Source organism: Oncorhynchus nerka, linkage group LG24 (genome assembly GCF_034236695.1).
Source record: "Oncorhynchus nerka isolate Pitt River linkage group LG24, Oner_Uvic_2.0, whole genome shotgun sequence".
Taxonomy (NCBI): domain Eukaryota; kingdom Metazoa; phylum Chordata; class Actinopteri; order Salmoniformes; family Salmonidae; genus Oncorhynchus; species Oncorhynchus nerka.
In genome coordinates, this window is record NC_088419.1 from 86517659 (window position 1) to 86541376 (window position 23718).

Sequence of the window (23718 nt, forward strand, 5' to 3'; positions counted from 1 at the left end):
GGTGAAAGAGAGTAGGACCAAAATGCAGCGTGGTTATCTTTATACATCTTTAATGAAAGATGAAAATAGAATATACAAAACAAGAAACGTGAAAAAACCGAAACAGCCCTATTTGTTGCAACAAACACAGACAGGAGACAATCACCCACGAAATACCCAAAGAATATGGCTGCCTAAATATGGTTCCCAATCAGAGACAACGATAAACACCTGCCTCTGATTGAGAACCACTCCAGGCAACCATAGACTTTCCTAGACAACTCTACTAAACACAACCCCATTAATCTAATAAACCCCTAGACAAGACAAGACACATAAATCACCCATGTCACACCCTGGCCTGACCAAAATAATAAAGAAAACACAAAATACTAAGGCCAGGGCGTGACAGTACCCCCCCCCCCCCCCCCCCCCCCCCAAAGGTGCGGACTCCCGGCCGCACACCTAAACCCATAGGGGAGGGTCTGGGTGGGCGTCTATCCACGGTGGCGGCTCTGGTGTGGGACGTGGACCCCACTCCAACATAGTCTTAGTCTGCTTTCTTTAGCGTCCTTAGAGTGGCGACCCTTCCCGCCGACCTTGGCCCACTAATCTTAACAAAGGGCCCCACTGGACTGAGGGGTAGCTCGGGACTGAGGGGTAGCTCGGGACTGAGGGGTAGCTCGGGACTGAGAGGAAGCTCGGGACTGAGAGGAAGCTCAGGCAGGTTGACGGCTCTGGCAGATCCTGGCTGAATGGCGGTTCTGGCAGATGCTGGCCGACTGGCGGATCCTGGCGGCTCCTGGCCGAATGGCGTCTCCTGGCGGCTCTGGCGGATCCTGGCCAACTGGCGGCTCTGGCGGATCCTGGCCGGCCAGGGCATGACAAGATACCTTAATAGATAATGACCAAAGTAAAAGTGAAAGTCCCTCAGTAAAACACTACTTGAGCAACTGTCTGAAAGTATTTGGTTTTAAATATACTGTACCTAACTATCAAAAGTAAATGTAATTGCTAAAATATACTTAAGTATCAAAAGTTAAAGTATAAATCATTAAGCAATCAGATGCACCATTTTCTTGTTTATTTCATTTATGGATAGCCTGGGGCACACTCCAAAACTCAGACATAATTTACAAATGAAGCATTTGTGTTTAGTGAGTCCGCCAGATCAGAAGCAGTAGGGATAACCAAGGATGTTCTCTTGATAAGTGTGTGAATTTGACAATTTTCTTGTGTTGCTAAGCATTCAAAATGTAACAAGTACTTCTGGGTTTCAGGGAAAATGTATGGAGTAAAACGTTTGAAGTAGTACTTCAAAGTATTTTCAATTAAGTACTTTACACCACTGAATATGATTCCCTCTTCCTCTTTTCCCAATCAAACTTTATCCTTTTAATCTCATTCAATTGTCCATTGAGGGTCAGAGGAGTTAAATTTGTATAAAATACCTTGTGTAGTGTTCAACAGTGTCGTGTCTTTGGCTATGCCGGATTAAGTGATATGACATGCTATTCTATAAAATAATTTCTCCGTAATTAATATTACCAGATTGAGCTAATCATGTAAATGTAATTAACTAGAGAGTCGGGCACCATGAAATAATATTTATAGAGCTGTTATCTTCCGAATAAACTCTTAAAGACCTAGTAATATTTTACATCAATTAGCAGTCAATATTAATCGTCATCTTAATTCAGTCTCATCTGAAAGTTGTAAATTCTTGGTTATCTAAATACCTAACTAATCACACAGAATTACACATACACATATTTAAATCATAACTTGATTACAAATTACGTCATAAAGGAAAACGTCTAGCGGGCGGCACAGATATGACAGTTGGTTACACAAAAGAAAAGGGTCTGGGTTTGAGTGAAAGAGTGGGAAGACTGAAGAACAAAGGGCGAAGCTGTGCTATCGTAAATACAATATCTTATGCATTCTAAATTACCGCCCATTTGGAAAAGGAAAATGCAATAAATATTTACTCTGAGCTGCGCTTCAGTAGGTTGGTGGTAGATGGGAGGCCGTGTTGAATAATGTCTCTGCTGGTAAATTGAATACATTGTAGTAACGTCATTGTGTGGTAGACTGGATACTCTGTCTGTTCCTCCCTAACCCTCGTTTGCAGCGGCTGTTGCTAACTCAACGGCTAGGACGTATCACTTCTGTAGTGAATAAGAGTTCAAAGTTCATACCATTCGCAACCAAAGCTCACGCTGATGTTGGCTTCGTTCTGTAGTTATTATTTGAATCATTCTGACATCGGACCGTCGTCCTCACGTCCTCAGAACAGGAGGTTATATTGTCGTCAAGGGCTTATATAGGAAGGGAGAGGAGGGCGTGTTTGAAAGGTTTTATAGCCCATGTCCCTTCACAGGGGCGGGTCACTGATTGAGCAGAGCCCTATCTTATGAAAACCCAAATCTTACATTTTAGAAGCTAAAATCACATTTCATCCCATCATGAATAATGTCATCTTATCATTGATGAGAATGTTTCAGATGACAACCGAACTGACATCATATTCATTAAGTACCACCGCATATGTTCCATTGGTTGGATTACCAGAATTTAGTTAATTTACCCCCACCTTCTGATGTTCCCAGAATCTCTATGTTAACCAAGGGTTTTGCAAATGTAACATCAGTAGGGTAGAGAGAGTATTTATGACTGTCATAAACCTACCCCCAGGTCAACGGCATGACAACAGCATGAAGCTTAAATAGGCTGGATTGTAAGCAAAGGGATCAGAGGGCTACGTCAGGGATCAATGTTTACTCTTTCAATCACAGTAGATCTATACTTTGCTACTGTGGAGCTAGTTGACTTCATGGCCATGAGCATAATAAAGAAATAGGCTCTTGTCAAAGAACTTCAGCATCTTGGCTACTTCAGCATCTTGGCTACTTCGGAACTTCAGTATCTTGGCTACTTCAGCATCTTAGCTACTTCAGAACTTCAGCATCTTAGCTACTTCAGAACTTCAGCATCTTAGCTACTTCAGAACTTCAGCATCTTGGCTATTTCGGAACTTCAGCATCTTGGCTACTTCGGAACTTCAGCATCTTGGCTACTTCGGAACTTCAGCATCTTTGGCTACTTCGGAACTTCAGCATCTTGGCTATTTCGAGAAGCAGAGGTCTGGGTTCCTAGGACAATTAAGTATTTTGTTAGATTATGGCAATGTGTCTGCTCCAATTTTTGTGAGAAAGTACATTTTTGGAATAAAGAGGCATGCAATAACCAGCACCATAACATCCAATTTAGAAGCTCCAAACTGTTTAAAAGAATATTCCTTTTTGGTGGGCGGTTTTACCATAATCAGTGAAGCGTAGACTAGAGGCATGCAGTGGTAATCCCGATTCACTTTTATTATCCTGACCGATATTCATTCAACAATGCTTCTGGGTCATTCTTGAATTGCGGTGGTAAATGCTGTTCCTTGAATTTGGCTCTGTAAAAACCCTTTGAAATGACAAAAACATGACAAATTTACATTTTCTGTTTTCTTTAACTGTTTTTAATAAGAAAACATGCTAGACAGTGAACACAAGTATTTACACAATGTTTTACTAGTAATGTGTCCCTCAGTTTTAAGTCACGGGGAGTACGGGGAGTACGTCTCAAGGACAAGGTCACTATCTCTGTCGGCTGGGTAGTGAGACAGACAGTGTGTGCATATGTTTGTGTGTATGTGTGGGCGTGAGAAGTCGGTATAAAATGAATTGTTTTGTATTCTTGACTTCCCGTGATTACACATTTAACTGTGATAGACTGGACCTCTGTCTGTTTTCATTTCTATCAGTATCTTACAAATCCTGATATAGCAGACTGAGTAATCACAATTGATTTGGTTAAAGAACACGAGAACATAATTCTCCTATCAGAGTGAATGACACCAGATATACTGAAGGACCGAGGACACTGATTATTATTCTATTGATGACATTATGAAAACTGTGTGATTCTGTAGCAGCTGGCAAGATACTGCCTCTTGTTTAGACTTCCTACAAGCCTCTCAGGCTGATGTTTAGAGAAGATTTAGTCAGGCTGTCACGACTTCCACCGAAGGTGGCTCCCCTGCCTGTTCGGGCGGTGCTCGGCGGTCGTCGTCACCGGTCTACTAGCTGCCACCGAAGGTGGCTCCCCTGCCTGTTCGGGCGGTGCTCGGCGGTCGTCGTCACCAGTCTACTAGCTCCCACCGAAGGTGGCTCCCCTGCCTGTTCGGGCGGTGCTCGGCGGTCGTCGTCACCGGTCTACTAGCTCCCACCGATCCCTTTTTCCTTTTCTGTTAGTTTAGTCTTATTAGTTGCACCTGCTCCTTTTTGTGTTTCTTGAGTTTTGTCTACTTAAACCTGTTAGGCCCGATTAGGTTTGTGCATAATTATTTTGTTACTCTGTTGGTTGTGGATGTGGTTTCGTTTAGTTTTCTCAGGACTGTTTGTCATGTGTTTGGGCTGGTCAGTGTTATGGTTGTGGATGTGGTTTCGTTTCGTTTTCTCCGGACTGTTTGTCCTGTGTTTGGGCTGGTCAGTGTTATGGTTGTGGATGTGGTTTCGTTTAGTTTTCTCCGGACTGTTTGTCCTGTGTTTGGGCTGGTCAGTGTTATGGTTGTGGTTGTGGATGTGGTTTCGTTTAGTTTTCTCCGGACTGTTTGTCCTGTGTTTGGGCTGGTCAGTGTTATGGTTGTGGATGTGGTTTCGTTTAGTTTTCTCCGGACTGTTTGTCCTGTGTTTGGGCTGGTCAGTGTTATGGTTGTGGTTGTGGATGTGGTTTCGTTTAGTTTTCTCCGGACTGTTTGTCCTGTGTTTGGGCTGGTCAGTGTTATGGTTGTGGATGTGGTTTCGTTTAGTTTTCTCCAGACTGTTTGTCCTGTGTTTGGGCTGGTCAGTGTTATGGTTGTGGATGTGGATGTGGTTTCGTTTAGTTTTCTCCGGACTGTTTGTCCTGTGTTTGGGCTGGTCAGTGTTGTGGATGGGGTTTCGTTTAGTTTTCTCCGGACTGTTTGTCCTGTGTTTGGGCTGGTCAGTGTTATGGTTGTGGATGTGGTTTCGTTTAGTTTTCTCCGGACTGTTTGTCCTGTGTTTGGGCTGGTCAGTGTTATGGTTGTGGATGTGGTTTCGTTTCGTTTTCTCCGGACTGTTTGTCCTGTGTTTGGGCTGGTCAGTGTTATGGTTGTGGATGTGGTTTCGTTTAGTTTTCTCCGGACTGTTTGTCCTGTGTTTGGGCTGGTCAGTGTTGTGGTTGTGGATGTGGTTTCGTTTCGTTTTCTCCGGACTATTTGTCCTGTGTTTGGGCTGGTCAGTGTTGTGGATGTGGTTTCGTTTAGTTTTCTCCAGACTGTTTGTCCTGTGTTTGGGCTGGTCAGTGTTATGGTTGTGGATGTGGTTTCGTTTAGTTTTCTCCGGACTGTTTGTCCTGTGTTTGGGCTGGTCAGTGTTATGGTTGTGGATGTGGTTTCGTTTAGTTTTCTCCGGACTGTTTGTCCTGTGTTTGGGCTGGTCAGTGTTATGGTTGTGGATGTGGTTTCGTTTAGTTTTCTCCGGACTGTTTGTCCTGTGTTTGGGCTGGTCAGTGTTGTGCGCCCTGTAATTTGGTGTGACCTTTTTGTGCCGGAGAATAAATATTACATTTCACCGAACCTTCTGCTCTCTGCGCCTGACTCCTACCCACCACTCCTAGTAAACCGTGACACAGGCTGGTGTTTGGAGAACATTTAGTCAGGCTGGTGTTTAGAGAACATTTAGTCAGGCTAGTGTTTAGAGAACATTTAGTCAGGCTGGTGTTTAGCGAACATTTAGTCAGGCTGGTGTTTAGAGAACATTTAGTCAGGCTGGTGTTTAGAGAACATTTAGTCAGGCTGGTGTTTAGAGAACATTTAGTCAGGCTGGTGTTTAGAGAACATTTAGTCAAGCTGGTGTTTAGGGAACATTTAATCAGGTTGGTGTTTAGGGAACATTTAGTCAGGCTGGTGTTTAGGGAACATTTAATCAGGCTGGTGTTTAGGGAACATTTAATCAGGTTGGTGTTTAGGGAACATTTAGTCAGGCTGGTGTTTAGGGAACATTTAATCTGGTTGGTGTTTAGGGAACATTTAGTGCTGTCTGATAAGAATATAAAGGGTCTCCAAGAGGCCAGTTAGACATTTTCTTTGCTTCTGTGTTTGAGGTGTATCCCTGTTGCATCTTCTAATAAAGTGTTAGGACAGAGCTGCTGCTGGTCATTTCGAGTGTGTTGGCTGCTTGTGTCAGGGCAAGGCATAATAGGGAAGGGCAGGATAGGGCGGCCACAGCCTTGGTTCTCTGATTGCTGGGGTGTATGAGGGGGACCTGATTATAGCGAAGACCTTCCGGGACATACAAGGGTTATAGGTGGGGGACGTCACCTCCCTATTTAGGGAGGAGGGGTTTTGGGGGGAGGTTGATGAGTTTTGTTGATGACTGTGCAGGGTTCAAAGGTTCAAAGTGTCAGGGGACAAGAGGTGTGTGTGTGTGCACTCCCTTTTTTTAGCACAGCGAATAGGCATCAATCTGAAGTCTGTTTATGTATGTCTTTAGAACAGAATCTCCCTGAAGTCTGTTTATGTATGTCTTTAGAACAGAATCTCTGTGAAGGCTAAATGTAATGAATACATGTTTATGTATGTCTTTAGAACAGAATCTCTGTGAAGGCTAAATGTAATGAATAAATACAGGGTCTGTAACATCATGTTACAGGATGGATAGGACATCTGGGACAGTCATGATAAAATAACAATTTATTTAACATCACCTTTACTCCCCCTCATTCATAGCAGGATTCATTTCTACTACAGTAAAGATGTTCGAACAAATTAACTACCGACAGCATGATTTCTTACAGCCCAATAAACTGAACAAATTCACAGTAATATACAGCATGGAAGAAATCCACTAACACTTCTACCATATGTCTGAAGTCAGATTGAACCAAACACCTCTACAGTATGCCAGAGGTCAGAATGAACCAAACACTTCTACAGTATGCCAGAGGTCAGAATGAACCAAACACCTCTACAGTATGCCAGAGGTCAGATTGAACCAAACACCTCTACAGTATGCCAGAGGTCAGATTGAACCAAACACTTCTACAATATGTCCGAAGTCAGATTGAACCAAACACTTCTACAGTATGTCCGAAGTCAGATTGAACCAAACACTTCTACAGTATGCCAGAGGTCAGAATGAACCAAACACTTCTACAGTATGCCAGAGGTCAGATTGAACCAAGCACTTCTACAGTATGCCAGAGGTCAGATTGAACCAAACACTTCTACAGTATGCCAGAAGTCAGATTGAACCAAACACCTCTACAGTATGCCAGAGGTCAGATTGAACCAAACACCTCTACAGTATGCCAGAGGGCAGATTGAACCAAACACCTCTACAGTATGCCAGAGGTCAGATTGAACCAAACACTTCTACAGTATGCCAGAGGTCAGAATGAACCAAACACCTCTACAGTATGCCAGAGGTCAGATTGAACCAAACACTTCTACAGTATGCCAGAAGTCAGATTGAACCAAATGTTTTGCTGCAGATCAAATTAGAGAAATAAAACATTTTCTCTGATAGATTATTATTATCACTCTCATAAAATATGAGACAGCTTAGTCAGAGGAAGAAGAATGTGGGAATAAAATAAACATTGAGTTTGGTATGAAGAACATGATAGACCCACACAAAATAATTATGAGAAATCAAATCAAATTGTATTTGTCACATACACATGGTTAGCAGATGTTAATGCAATTGTAGCGAAATGCTTGTGCTTCTAGTTCCGACAATGCAGTAATATCCAACGAGTAATTTAACCTAACAATTCCACAACAACTACCTTATACACACAAGTGTAAAGGGATAAAGAATATGTACATAAAGATATATGAATGAGTGATGGTACAGAACGGCATAGGCAAGATGCAGTAGATGGTATAGAGTACAGTATATACATATGAGATGAGTAATGTAGGGTATGTAAACATATTAAGTGGCATTGTTTAAAGTGGCTAGTGATACATTTTTACATCAATTTTTCCATTATTTAATGTGGCTGGAGTTGAGTCAGTATGTTGGCAGCAGCCACTCAATGTTAGTGGTGGCTGTTTAACAGTCTGATGGCCTTGAGATAGAAGTTGTTTTTCAGTCTCTCGGTCCCAGCTTTACACCTGTACTGACCTCACCTTCTGGATGATAGCGGGGTGAACAGGCAGTGGCTCTGGTGGTTGTTGTCCTTGATGATCTTTATGGTCTTCCTGTGACATCGGGTGGTGAAGGTGTCCTGGAGGGCAGTGGTTCGGGTGGTTGGTCCTTGATGATCTTTTGTCTTCCTGTGACATCGGGTGGTGATGCGCTGTGCATCACTACCCTCTGGAGAGCCTTACGGTTATGGGCGGAGCAGTTGCCGTACCAGGCGGTGATACAGCCCGACAGGATGCTCTCGATTGTGTATCTGTAAAAGTTTGTGAGTGCTTTTGGTGACAAGCCGAATGTCTTCAGCCTCCTGAGGTTGAAGAGGCGTTGCTGAGAAATAAACATTTATAAAAAACAATGTTTATAACAGATGCTCTTATCCAGAGCCATTTACAGTAGTGACTTGTTACTGATTGTCCCATTGACAATATTGATTATTATAATTTACTTATGTTAATATTGTATATCTATCACCTAATTTCCAAAGTACGCTTTAGCAATATGTACATTGTTATGTCATGGCAATAGTGTAAATTGAATTGAATGCGTACATTTTAGTACTGGTCTCCCATGGGAATTGAACCCACAGCCCTGGCGTTGCAAGTGTCATGTGCTACCAACTGAGCCACATGTTATAGTCAGTGTTCTGTTATAGTGTTGAAAAGTTTGACAATTAATTTGTATGTCAAATGGGAGCGTGCATTATCATCGCAACCAATCAGGTTTAATGAAATGAAACTAGAGTTTGACTAACAAGGTTGAGGATGTTTGAATGCATAGCCATGCAACAAGTGCATGTGTTGCCCTTGTCCTCACTGCCATCCATAAAGACACACAGCTTTGCTTTTAGTCAAACAGGAAACGGCCTGAAAAATAAACAGCCAATCTGAGTCGACACATCTCGGAGAGTCAGAGGGCTCAGGAGAAATTGGGGATGATTAGGGGTCAAACCATCCTCGCAGCACGGACGTTGAAGCCGGGATGCATCTAATTGCTGTTTAAAAAGCCCATATGTCTGAGACTGTTTTGACCCCTCTGTCCCCCTTCCCTATCCAACTCCAGAACAGCCTTCCCTGCTCCTGTTCCTAATTTGTTCTTTAATGTCCATTCCTGACCTCTCGTCCTGCCATCTGCAGTGAGTTTGGAGCGCTAACCCCAGTTGACATCATGCATACAGTTTGTCTTGATCTCTCTCATCCTCTCTGTCACTCTCTCTCTTCCCTTCGCTCTCTCTCTTCTCTCTCTTTCTTCCCTTCGCTCTCTCTCTTCCCTTCGCTCTCTCTCTTCCCTTCGCTCTCTTCTCTCTCTTTCTTCCCTTCTCTCTCTGTATCTCCACACTTCACACAGACACATTATTTCTATCGCCTCTTTGGAAGAAAAAATGGAAAGCTCTACACACTTCTTTCTTATTCTTCTCTCCCTAGTTCTTAGCAACTTCTGCCTGTCTCCCTTTCTCCATTCTCTCCATCCCTTCCTTCTCCCTCATTAGGTGGGTCTGCACTGTAGGGTGAGGTGGTGCTTTCAGATAGAGTAATATTCAATAAACTGCAACGTTCAGCTATGTGGGTTTTGCTGTCCCAGGGAGTCATTGCCAGAGTCCCATTGCCCTCATTATTTTCCCCAAAGTGGCTCACATTCCGTGCCCTGCTAAACGAGGGCCAACGAGTCTCACACATCTGAACAGAGCTCTGTGCTCCGAGCTCAGAGAACTCACACCTGTAGAAAATAGAAACACAGTGAAACAATGGAGCCCTGTCTATCTGTCTCACCTGCCACCTCTTCTGTTTTCCCTGGCAGCTATCCTCTGTGCGGGCCTTTGTACACACCAGTGAGCTGCTTCGACCACACCCTGGTCCAAGCAGGCTCTGGGTCCCAGCCTTCAGCCCCAGACCTCCAGCCAGCTACAAGGCCTGGTCAGGGAGCCAAACATCCAGCCCCAGACGTCCAGCCAGCTGCAAGGCCTGGTCAGGGAGCCAAACCCCCAGGCCCCAGCCCCAGACGTCCAGCAAGCTGCAAGGCCTGGTCAGGGAGCCAAACCTCTAGGCTCAGACATCCAGCCAGCTGCAAGGCCTGGTCAGGAAGCCATACCCCCAGGTCCCAGCCCCAGACGTCCAGCAAGCTGCAAGGCCTGGTCAGGGAGCCAAACCTCTAGGCTCAGACATCCAGCCAGCTGCAAGGCCTGGTCAGGGAGCCATACCCCCAGGTCCCAGCCCCAGACGTCCAGCAAGCTGCAAGGCCTGGTCAGGGAGCCAAACCTCCAGGCCCCAGCCCCAGACGTCCAGCAAGCTGCAAGGCCTGGTCAGGGAGCCAAACCTCCAGGCCCAGACGTCCAGCCACCTGCAAGGCCTGGTCAGGGAGCCAAACATCTAGGCCCCAGCCCCAGACGTCCAGCCAGCTGAAATGCCTGGTCAGGGAGCCAAACCTCCAGGCCCCAGCCCCAGAGCTGAGCAGAGAATCAGGTTAGAGGTAGAGATGGAGGGAATCCAGCCTGTCAGTTTGTGTTGAGATGATATTGGTAAACAATAAACAGTGGTATGGGACTGATACACACACACACAGAAAGAGAGAGGGGGAGAGAGAGAGAGAGATGGAAGGAGATGTGGAGATGTGTAGACAATAAGTTGATTATGGAGGAGACATGGAGTTGGCGAGACATGTTGTTGATATGGGGTGGTTGAATAGTTTTGACCCAGTACTGGACTTGACAAGAGTTACAGATGACTCTCATAGTATGGGGCTCCCATACAGCCAACTGTCGTGGTGATGACAACTGGTTAAATGGGCTGCCACAGGCTTCATCAAGTTTCCTACAGAACCTAGATTGGAATCAGAGAAGCACATGGACAGAGGAATAAACCCTCACACAACACTTCTCAAATACAAATGCACCAGTTGCCTCCTTCATGGCAAATTCTTAATCAACTTATTTTTAACCATTGCACATTGCTATTGTTTTATTCATTACTGGTTTAATATATTTAACTGTGGGTCTGGCGGCTTCGCTGTCTCTCATCTCAGCCTTGTCCCAGAGTGGAGCTCACATCTGGTCGTAATCAGGAGAGAGAGAGAGAGAGAGAGAGAGAATGCATGCCCATTAGTAGTCCATGATTTGGCAGTAGTCTCCACGTACAGCGGTACCCCATCCATCTCTCCACTGGAGTTATACAGAACATAGCCTCCTAGAAGGCCTTTACTCCAACCCATTCTTCCCACCCTTATTACCCGATTTAATTAGATTCTAAACGAGGGGAACAGAATGAACAGGAGTCATGGATTTGGGTTATTGGCAGCCTCGGGGATAAGGAGACCCTGCTGAGAGCAGAGAATATACATTTATGGGCTAAAAACGCCTAACGTCAGACACTACAGGGTTAATTGAATTAGAAAGGGCAATGGCTGGTGTTCTGTGGATATGAAGAACAAAATGAGTCATTATTCCAACTAAATCCCTGTTATAATCTCTCCCTAATTTACAGCTTTTTGACTGGTAGGGCTTTTTATGTTCTAAATAAACAATTACATAAAATGTATTTCATTATTTAAAATCCTTCTTGGAGACAGTCTGAGGTTTTAAAACAAGGCAAATGTGGGTTGAAATGAGAGGTCGTACACTTTGGGTGATTCCAAATGGATTAATAGAAAACATTCCTGTAAACAATCGTGTATAAAAGTAGGAAGGCAGGCAGTGATGTTGTTTGGTCTCAAGACATCTGTTGTGATTGGATACAGTTGTTATCTGGCTTCTAAACTAATCAGGAAAAGTTGCATTCTGGAATTTCTTCAATGAATGACTAAAAAGATGGAAAATTATAAGACCAGGCAACTATAACTTTGGGGAGGATATAACCAGTAAATTACAAACGCATATACTGTACACACACGCACACACGCACACAGAGAGAGAGAGAGAAATACAATCTTAATTAGATCCAGTCCTCGAGCACTGAGGTATTCCACTAAAAACCAAACTCCATGTTTTGTAGGGGCCGATTATGAACATCAGGATTCATTAAGCTCTTGGTGACAGACGCCCCAAATCCTTCATCAAGCCACATCACCACAGCTGATACTGAGACCCAGACAACGTGGTGGTCTCAATCATGAGAACCCAGTAACACACACAGACTGCTCTTTGATCATTAGCTTTACATGTGTGCCTTATTGCGTAGATTAGTTTCACATTATCATTGTAGATCCCAATAGTCTAGCTCCACTGTGATTGGTTTATGTGACAGGATTGCTAAGCACAAGGAATGATTGGACACATTTAAGGCTGACTCACTGTGTGAAATAGACCCGTGATCATAACCCTGACACAAAATCAGCTGAAACTGATTGCAACAAAAGCATGACGTCATTCTATTCAGTCTGGTTTTTACGACCAAAAATAGACCTCTTTATCTGCATGGTTGTGATCTGGTTTCTCTGTGTGTCTGCATGGATATAAACTGTGGAGGTTAAATGGTCCTATACTTAACCATGGCCTCCTGCAATACAAAACCTAGTGTAAGAAGATGAGGAGGAGTCGCTCTGTAATTAGATTTTAGCCATTTGTTTATCTAATTTGAGTTACAACCTCGTTAATGTATGTGCTGTCGCCACCGCAGGAGTTTTTGTTAACGCCCGCCGTCTAAACGTATTCGCCGACACATTTTGAAACAGTGGCCAAGCCCTCTCATCAGCCCTGGTCTGTTGGTGTCGATGCTTTCTCAAGCAGCGTCTCCACTACTGACTCTGTCAGACTCCGGCTGACATAATTACCATTGCACCACATCAAGAGAGAGTGTCACATTATATGTCCCACTAAATGTAAACAGAGCCATTGCCATGGAGAAGCTGGCATGGTTCTACCCACCCCTCTTTCCCATCAACCCTCATCAGTCAGATGATACCCATTGTTCCATGATCTCTCTGGGTGTTAAGGAGTTGTGGGTGCAGACCAACACCAACACTCTCTCTCACAACACCAACCAGGGAGGGCACCTCAACTGACTCCTTCCCTTACTCTCTCTCACAACACCAACCAGGGAGGACACCTCAACTGACTCCTTCCCTTACTCTCTCTCACAACACCAACCAGGGAGGGCACCTCAACTGACTCCTTCCCTTCCTCTCTCTCACAACACCAACCAGGGAGGGCACCTCAACTGACTCCTTCCCTTCCTCTCTCTCACAACACCAACCAGGGAGGACACCTCAACGGAATCCTTCCCTTACTCTCTCTCACAACACCAACCAGGGAGGGCACCTCAACTGACTCCTTCCCTTACTCTCTCTCACAACACCAACCAGGGAGGGCACCTCAACTGACTCCTTCCCTTCCTCTCTCTCACAACACCAACCAGGGAGGACACCTCAACTGACTCCTTCCCTTCCTCTCTCTCACAACACCAACCAGGGAGGGCACCTCAACTGACTCCTTCCCTTACTCTCTCTCACAACACCAACCAGGGAGGACACCTCAACTGACTCCTTCCCTTCCTCTCTCTCACAACACCAACCAGGGAGGACACCTCAACTGACTCCTTCCTTCCCTTCCTCTCTCTCACAACACCAACCAGGGAGGACACCTCAACTGACTCCTTCCCTTCCTCTCTCTCACAACACCAACCAGGGAGGACACCTCAACTGACTCCTTCCCTTCCTCTCTCTCACAACACCAACCAGGGAGTGCACCTCAACGGACTCCTTCCCTTCCTCTCTCTCACAACACCAACCAGGGAGGACACCTCAACTGACTCCTTCCCTTACTCTCTCTCACAACACCAACCAGGGAGGACACCTCAACTGACTCCTTCCCTTCCTCTCTCTCACAACACCAACCAGGGAGGACACCTCAACTGACTCCTTCCCTTCCTCTCTCTCACAACACCAACCAGGGAGGACACCTCAACTGACTCCTTCCCTTCCTCTCTCTCACAACACCAACCAGGGAGGGCACCTCAACTGACTCCTTCCCTTCCTCTCTCTCACAACACCAACCAGGGAGGACACCTCAACTGACTCCTTCCCTTCCTCTCTCTCACAACACCAACCAGGGAGGACACCTCAACTGACTCCTTCCCTTCCTCTCTCTCACAACACCAACCAGGAGGACACCTCAACTGACTCCTTCCCTTCCTCTCTCTCACAACACCAACCAGGGAGGACACCTCAACTGACTCCTTCCCTTCCTCTCTCTCACAACACCAACCAGGAGGCACCTCAACTGACTCCTTCCCTTCCTCTCTCTCACAACACCAACCAGGAGGACACCTCAACTGACTCCTTCCCTTCCTCTCTCTCACAACACCAACCAGGGAGGGCACCTCAACTGACTCCTTCCCTTCCTCTCTCTCACAACACCAACCAGGGAGGACACCTCAACTGACTCCTTCCCTTCCTCTCTCTCACAACACCAACCAGGGAGGGCACCTCAACTGACTCCTTCCCTTCCTCTCTCTCACAACACCAACCAGGGAGGACACCTCAACTGACTCCTTCCCTTCCTCTCTCTCACAACACCAACCAGGAGGACACCTCAACTGACTCCTTCCCTTCCTCTCTCTCACAACACCAACCAGGAGGGCACCTCAACTGACTCCTTCCCTTCCTCTCTCTCACAACACCAACCAGGAGGACACCTCAACTGACTCCTTCCCTTCCTCTCTCTCACAACACCAACCAGGGAGGACACCTCAACTGACTCCTTCCCTTCCTCTCTCTCACAACACCAACCAGGAGGGCACCTCAACTGACTCCTTCCCTTCCTCTCTCTCACAACACCAACCAGGAGGACACCTCAACTGACTCCTTCCCTTCCTCTCTCTCACAACACCAACCAGGAGGACACCTCAACTGACTCCTTCCCTTCCTCTCTCTCACAACACCAACCAGGAGGACACCTCAACTGACTCCTTCCCTTCCTCTCTCTCACAACACCAACCAGGGAGGACACCTCAACTGACTCCTTCCCTTCCTCTCTCTCACAACACCAACCAGGAGGACACCTCAACTGACTCCTTCCCTTCCTCTCTCTCACTCACAACACCAACCAGGAGGACACCTCAACTGACTCCTTCCCTTCCTCTCTCTCACAACACCAACCAGGAGGACACCTCAACTGACTCCTTCCCTTCCTCTCTCTCACAACACCAACCAGGAGGGCACCTCAACTGACTCCTTCCCTTCCTCTCTCTCACAACACCAACCAGGAGGACACCTCAACTGACTCCTTCCCTTCCTCTCTCTCTCACAACACCAACCAGGAGGGACACCTCAACTGACTCCTTCCCTCTCTCTCACAACACCAACCAGGGAGGACACCTCAACTGACTCCTTCCCTTCCTCTCTCTCACAACACCAACCAGGGAGGACACCTCAACTGACTCCTTCCCTTCCTCTCTCTCACAACACCAACCAGGGAGGACACCTCAACTGACTCCTTCCCTTCCTCTCTCACTTTTTTGTATTTTCTTTATCACTCTCTTCAACCCTCTCTCTTTCTCTCTCATCATCCCCCCCTTTCTCTTCCATCCATCCCACAGGTCTCTGGTAAGCCCATTAATAAGCATGTGTTCGTAATTACATTACTGTATCCATCAGCGACACAGAGGTGCCCTGGCACAGGAACACTGGCTGCCTGGGAGTAGCGGTGAGCAGGCCTCTTTCTCTCTCTTACTCTCTTTATGTCTATGCCCCCTCTAAACCCCCAGCACCCCAACACGCCAACCCCATTGCCCAAAAATAGTTTAATTGGGAGTTTTTTTAATGTCTTTATTACAACAGAAACTGGCACAATCCAGCCTACCACATCACCACCACCACAGTCCAGCCAGTCAACCCCTAGAGGTAATACTGTGGGAGCCATGCCTGGTGGATTAGGGGAACATTTATTTAATGCCTTTGTTACCATTCCTTTATATACCACGCCTTAGCCACATACACATACATACAGGCAATTACCGTAAACACATACACACAAACACAGGCATGAACAACAACGCCCATTATACAAACACACACACACACACACACACACACACACACACACACACACACACACACACACACACACACACACACACACACACACACACACACACAGTGGCTGTGATTTACTACACAGTACTATTTTATGAATCTAATTACACTTCCCAGAAAAACACACAGGGGAAAGTGCTGCCTATGTGTTTTGGTGGAAGGAGTAAATGTTGTTTTATTTTATGAGTAAGAGAGAGAAAGACATTTTATTTTATGAGCGCCTGCAAGGTTTCCTTAATGTGTCAGTAACATGAAGGGTGTGTCCTGTAAAACGTGTGTGTTTTAATACTGTTTCTGTTTGTGTTTTTCTCTACTTTAAGTCTCCTCAATGAGGGATGCAATCACTCTAAATGGAAAAAAAGAGTCTTTGGGTAACGGCACTAGCTAATTTCTCAAACATACACACAGGCGTCTGCTGTTTGGATTCATGACTTTGGGATAGAAATTATTTGAGGGATCTATGAACGTTTGAACATCTTGGCCATGTACTGTTATAATCTCCACCAGAAACAGCCAGAAGAGGACTGGCCACCCCTCATAGCCTGGTTCCTCTCTAGGTCTCTTCCTAGGTTCCTGCCTTTCTAGGGAGTTTCCTTGCCACCGTGCTTCTACGTCTGCATTGCTTGCTGTTTGGGGTTTTAGGCTGGTTTCTGAACAACACTTTGTGACATCAGCTGATGTAAAAATGGTTGTATGAATACATTTGATTGATTGATTGATTGATGAAGGTTTCAGTTATCTAGTAGTCTAGCCACCAAAGGATTCTACATGGAAATTGCTCTGGTTAGAATTTATATCTGTGATCCTAACCAGAGACGTACACTGAGTGTACAAAACATTATGAACACCTGCTCTTTCCATGTCATAGACTGACCAGGTAAATCCAGGTGAAAGCTATGATCCCTTATTGATGTCACCTGTGAAATTCACTTCACACAGTGTAGATGGGACAGGTTAAAGAATATTTTTAAGCCTTGAGACAATTGAGACATGGATTGTGTATGTGTGCCATTCAGAGGGTGAATATACTCAGTGTATTTTCCCTTTCTGTAATACACATGCTTTCCAGTGTTCTATTTGTGACCCTCTTTTGTGTGCAGGTTGTTGGTCACTAGACTTGGGGTGCAGGTTGTTGGTCACTAGACTTGGGGTGCAGGTTGTTGGTCACTAGACTTGGGGTGCAGGTTGTTGGTCACTAGACTTGGGTGGGTTGCAGGCTGTTGGTCACTAGACTTGGTGTGCAGGCTGTTGGTCACTAGACTTGGGGTGCAGGTTGTTGGTCATTAGACGTGGTGTGCAGGTTGATCATCACTAGACTTGGGGTGCAGGTTGATGATCACTAGACTTGGGGTGCAGGTTGATCATCACTAGACTTGGGGTGCAGGTTGATCATCACTAGACTTGGTGCAGGTTTATCACCACTAGACTTGGGGTGCAGGTTGTTGGTCACTAGACTTGGGGTGCAGGTTGTTGGTCACTAGACTTGGGGTGCAGGTTGTTGGTCATTAGACTTGGGGTGCAGGTTGTTGGTCACTAGACTTGGGGTGCAGGTTGTTGGTCACTAGACTTGGGGTGCAGGTTGTTGGTCACTAGACTTGGGGTGCAGGTTGTTGGTCACTAGACTTGGGGTGCAGGTTGTTGGTCACTAGACTTGGGGTGCAGGTTGTTGGTCACTAGACTTGGGGTGCAGGTTGATCATCACTAGACTTGGGTTGCAGGTTGTTGGTCACTAGACTTGGGTTGCAGGTTGTTGGTCACTAGACTTGGGGTGCAGGTTGTTGGTCACTAGACTTGGGTTGCAGGTTGTTGGTCAATAGACTTAGGGTGCAGGTTGTTGGTCACTAGACTTGGGGTGCAGGTTGATCATCACTAGACTTGGGGTGCAGGTTGATCATCACTAGACTTGGTGCAGGTTTATCACCACTAGACTTGGTGTGCAGGTTGTTGGTCACTAGACTTGGGGTGCAGGTTGTTGGTCACTAGACTTGGGGTGCAGGTTGATCATCACTAGACTTGGGGTGCAGGTTGATGGTCACTAGACCTGGGGTGCAGGTTGTTGGTCACTAGACCTGGGGTGCAGGTTGATGATCACTAGACTTGGGGTGCAGGTTAATGATCACTGGACTTGGGGTGCAGGTTGATCATCACTAGACTTGGGGTGCAGGTTGATCATCACTAGACTTGGGGTGCAGGTTGTTGGTCACTAGACTTGGGGTGCAGGTTGTTGGTCACTAGACTTGGGGTGCAGGTTGTTGGTCACTAGACTTGGGGTGCAGGTTGATGATCACTAGACTTGGGGTGCAGGTTGATGATCACTAGACTTGGGGTGTAGGTTGATGATCACTAGATTTGGGGTGCAGGTTGATCATCACTAGACTTGGTGTGCAGGTTGTTGGTCACTAGACTTGGGGTGCAGGTTGTTGGTCACTAGACTTGGGGTGCAGGTTGTTGGTCACTAGACTTGGGGTGCAGGTTGATCATCACTAGACTTGGGGTGCAGGTTGATGGTCACTAGACCTGGGGTGCAGGTTGATCATCACTAGACTTGGGGTGCAGGTTGCTGGTCACTAGACCTGGGGTGCAGGTTGATGTTCACTAGACTTGGGGTGCAGGTTGATCATCACTAGACTTGGGGTGCAGGTTGATCATCACTAGACCTGGGGTGCAGGTTGATCATCACTAGACTTGGGGTGCAGGTTGATCATCACTAGACTTGGGGTGCAGGTTGATCATCACTAGACTTGGGGTGCAGGTTGATGTTCACTAGACCTGGGGTGCAGGTTGATGGTCACTAGACTTGGGGTGCAGGTTGATCATCACTATACATGGTGTGCAGGTTGTTGGTCACTAGACTTGGGGTGCAGGTTGTTGGTCACTAGACTTGGGGTGCAGGTTGTTGGTCACTAGACTTCGGGTGCAAGTTGATCATCACTAGACTTCGGGTGCAGGTTGATCATCACTAGACTTGGTGCAGGTTTATCACCACTAGACTTGGTGTGCAGGTTGTTGGTCACTAGACTTGGGGTGCAGGTTGATGATCACTAGACTTGGGGTGCAGGTTAATGATCACTAGACTTGGGGTGCAGGTTGATCATCACTAGACTTGGGGTGCAGGTTGTTGGTCACTAGACTTGGGGTGCAGGTTGATGATCGCTAGACTTGGGGTGCAGGTTGATGGGGTGCAGGTTGATGATCGCTAGACTTGGGGTGCAGGTTGATGATCGCTAGACTTGGGGTGCAGGTTGATCATCACTAGACTTGGGGTGCAGGTTGATGATCACTAGACTTGGGGTGCAGGTTGATCATCACTAGACTTGGGGTGCAGGTTGATCATCACTAGACTTGGGATGCAGGTTGATCATCACTAGACTTGGGATGCAGGTTGATCATCACTAGACTTGGGGTGCAGGTTGATCATCACTAGACTTGGGGTGCAGGTTGATCATCACTAGACTGGGGGTGCAGGTTGATCATCACTAGACTTGGGGTGCAGGTTGATCATCACTAGACTTGGGGTGCAGGTTGATCATCACTAGACTTGGGGTGCAGGTTGATCATCACTAGACTTGGGGTGCAGGTTGATCATCACTAGACTTGGGGTGCAGGTTGATCATCACTAGACTTGGGGTGCAAGTTGATGGTCACTAGACCTGGAGTGCAGGTTAATGATCACTAGACTTGGGGTGCAGGTTGATCATCACTAGACTTGGGGTGCAGGTTGTTGGTCACTAGACTTGGGGTGCAGGTTGATGATCGCTAGACTTGGGGTGCAGGTTGATGATCGCTAGACTTGGGGTGCAGGTTGATCATCGCTAGACTTGGGGTGCAGGTTGATCATCACTAGACTTGGGGTGCAGGTTGATCATCACTAGGCTTGTGGTGCAGGTTGATCATCACTAGACTTAGGGTGCAGGTTGATCATCACTAGACTTGGGGTGCAGGTTGATCATCACTAGACTTGGGGTGCAGGTTGATCATCACTAGACTTGGGGTGCAGGTTGTTGGTCACTAGACTTGGGGTGCAGGTTGTTGGTCACTAGACTTGGGGTGCAGGTTGATGATCACTAGACTTGGGGTGCAGGTTTTTCATCACTAGACTTGGGGTGCAGGTTGTTGGTCACTAGACTTGGGGTGCAGGTTGATCATCACTAGACTTGGGGTGCAGGTTGTTGGTCACTAGACTTGGGGTGCAGGTTGTTGGTCACTAGACTAGGGGTGCAGGTTGATCATCACTAGACTTGGGGTGCAGGTTGTTGGTCACTAGACTTGGGGTGCAGGTTGTTGGTCACTAGACTTGGGGTGCAGGTTGTTGGTCACTAGACTTGGGGTGCAGGTTGTTGGTCACTAGACTTGGGGTGCAGGTTGATGATCACTAGACTTGGGGTGCAGGTTTTTCATCACTAGACTTGGGGTGCAGGTTGTTGGTCACTAGACTTGGGGTGCAGGTTGATCATCACTAGACTTGGGGTGCAGGTTGATCATCACTAGACTTGGGGTGCAGGTTGTTGGTCACTAGACTTGGGGTGCAGGTTGTTGATAGACTAGGGGTGCAGGTTGATCATCACTAGACTTGGGGTGCAGGTTGTTGGTCACTAGACTTGGGGTGCAGGTTGTTGGTCACTAGACTTGGGGTGCAGGTTGTTGGTCACACGGGTGCAAGTTGATCATCACTAGACTTGCAGGTTGATCATCACTAGACTTGGTGCAGGTCACCACTAGACTTGGTGTCAGGTTGTTGGTCACTAGACTTGGGGTGCAGGTTGTTGGTCACTAGACTGGGTGCAGGTTGAGCATCACTAGACTTGGGGTGCAGGTTGATGATCACTGGACAGGTTTGATCACTAGACTTGGGGTGCTTGGTTGATCATCACTAGACTTGGTTGCAGGTTGATCATCACTAGACTTGGGGTGCAGGTTGATCATCACTAGACTTGGGGTGCAGGTTGTTGGTCACTAGACTTGGGGTGCAGGTTGATCATCACTAGACTTGGGGTGTTGATCATCACTAGACTTGGGGTGCAGGTTTGTTGGTCACTAGACTTGGGGTGCAGGTTGTTGGTTGACTTGGGGTGCAGGTTGTTGGTCACTAGACTTGCAGGGTGTCACTAGACTTGGGGTTGTTGGTCACTAGACTTGGGGTGCAGGTTGATGGTCACTAGACTTGGGGTGCAGGTTGATGGTCACTAGACTTGGGGTGCAGGTTGATGGTCACTAGACCTGGGGTGCAGGTTGATCATCACTAGACTTGGGGTGCAGGTTGCTGGTCACTAGACCTTGTTGGTCACTAGACTTTGCAGGTTGTCATCACTAGACTTGGGGTGCAGGTTGATCATCACTAGACTTGGGGTGCAGGTTGTCAGGTTGATCATCACTAGACTTGGGGTGCAGGTTGTCACTAGACTTGGGGTGCAGGTTGATGGTCACTAGACAGGTTGATCATCACTATACATGGGTGCAGGTTGTTGGTCATCACTGTTGACTAGACTTGGGGTGCAGGTTGTTGGTCACTAGACTTGGGCAAGTTGTCATCACAGGTTGTTGGTCACTAGACTTGGGGTGCAGGTTGATCATCACTAGACTTGGTGGTGCAGGTTGTTGGTCACTAGACTTGGGGTGCAGTTGTTGCAGGTTGGTTGACTTGGGGTGCAGGTTGATGATCACTAGACTTGGGGTGCAGGTTGTTGGTCACTAGACTTGGGGTGTCACTAGACTTGGGGTGCAGGTTGATCATCACTAGACTTGGGGTGCAGACTTGGGGTGCAGGTTTGATAGATCACTTGGGGTGCAGGTTGATCATCACTAGACTTGGGTGCAGGTTGATCTAGACTTGGGGTGCAGGTTGATCATCACTAGTTGTCATCACTAGACTTGGGGTGCAGGTTGATCATCACTTGGATCATTGGGGTGCAGGTTGATCATCACTAGACTTGATGGTCACTAGACCTGGAGTGCAGGTTAATGATCACTAGACTTGCAGGTTGATCATCACTAGTTGGTCACTTGGGGTGCAGGTTGGACTTGGGGTGCAGGTTGATCATCACTAGACTTGGGGTGCAGGTTTCATCTAGACTTGGGGTCACTAGACTTGGGGTGCAGGTTGATCATCACACTAGACATTAGACTTAGGGTGCAGGTTGATCATCACTAGACTTGGGGTGCAGGTTGATCATCACTAGACTTGGGGTGCAGGTTGATCATCACTAGACTTGGGGTGCAGGTTGTGCAGGTTGTTGGTCACTAGACTTGGGGTGCAGGTTAGACTTGGGGTGGTTGATGATCACTAGACTTGGGGGCAGGTTTTTCAGGTTGATGGTCACTAGACTTGGGGTGCAGGTTGATCATCACTAGACTTGGGGTGCAGGTTGTTGGTCACTAGACTTGGGGTGCAGGTTGTTGGTCACTAGACTGGGGTGCAGGTTGATCATCACTAGACTTGGGGTGCAGGTTGTTGGTCACTAGACTTGGGGTGCAGGTTGTTGGTCACTAGACTTGGGGTGCAGGTTGTTGGTCACTGCAGGTTGTTGGTCACTAGACTTGGGGTGCAGGTTGATGATCACTAGACTTGGGGTGCAGGTTTTTCATCACTAGACTTGGGGTGCAGGTTGTTGGTCACTAGACTTGGGGTGCAGGTTGATCATCACTAGACTTGGGGTGCAGGTTGATCATCACTAGACTTGGGGTGCAGGTTGTTGGTCACTAGACTTGGGGTGCAGGTTGTTGGTCACTAGACTAGGGGTGCAGGTTGATCATCACTAGACTTGGGGTGCAGGTTGTTGGTCACTAGACTTGGGGTGCAGGTTGTTGGTCACTAGACTTGGGGTGCAGGTTGTTGGTCACTAGACTTCGGGTGCAAGTTGATCATCACTAGACTTCGGGTGCAGGTTGATCATCACTAGACTTGGTGCAGGTTTATCACCACTAGACTTGGTGTGCAGGTTGTTGGTCACTAGACTTGGGGTGCAGGTTGTTGGTCACTAGACTGCGGGTGCAGGTTGAGCATCACTAGACTTGGGGTGCAGGTTGATGATCACTGGACTTGGGGTGTAGGTTGATGATCACTAGACTTGGGGTGCTTGGTTGATCATCACTAGACTTGGGTTGCAGGTTGATCATCACTAGACTTGGGGTGCAGGTTGATCATCACTAGACTTGGGGTGCAGGTTGTTGGTCACTAGACTTGGGGTGCAGGTTGATCATCACTAGACTTGGGGTGCAGGTTGATCATCACTAGACTTGGGGTGCAGGTTTGTTGGTCACTAGACTTGGGGTGCAGGTTGTTGGTCACTAGACTTGGGGTGCAGGTTGTTGGTCACTAGACTTGGGGTGCAGGTTGATGGTCACTAGACTTGGGGTGCAGGTTGATGGTCACTAGACTTGGGGTGCAGGTTGATGGTCACTAGACTTGGGGTGCAGGTTGTTGGTCACTAGACTTGGGGTGCAGGTTGTTGGTCACTAGACTTGGGGTGCAGGTTGTTGGTCACTAGACTTGGGGTGCAGGTTG

The 23718-nt window shown here is 47.0% G+C and overlaps 1 long non-coding RNA gene across 1 annotated transcript in view; it reads left to right on the forward strand.

Moving 5' to 3' along the window:
- LOC115108690 (uncharacterized) overlaps nucleotides 1-23718 on the forward strand; it is a 74601-nt gene that overhangs the window by 9424 nt on the left and 41459 nt on the right. Inside the window, exon 2 of the long non-coding RNA XR_003860380.2 lies at nucleotides 9993-10654. This is a non-coding gene — a long non-coding RNA (uncharacterized LOC115108690). The remainder of the gene's footprint in view (nucleotides 1-9992; nucleotides 10655-23718) is intronic.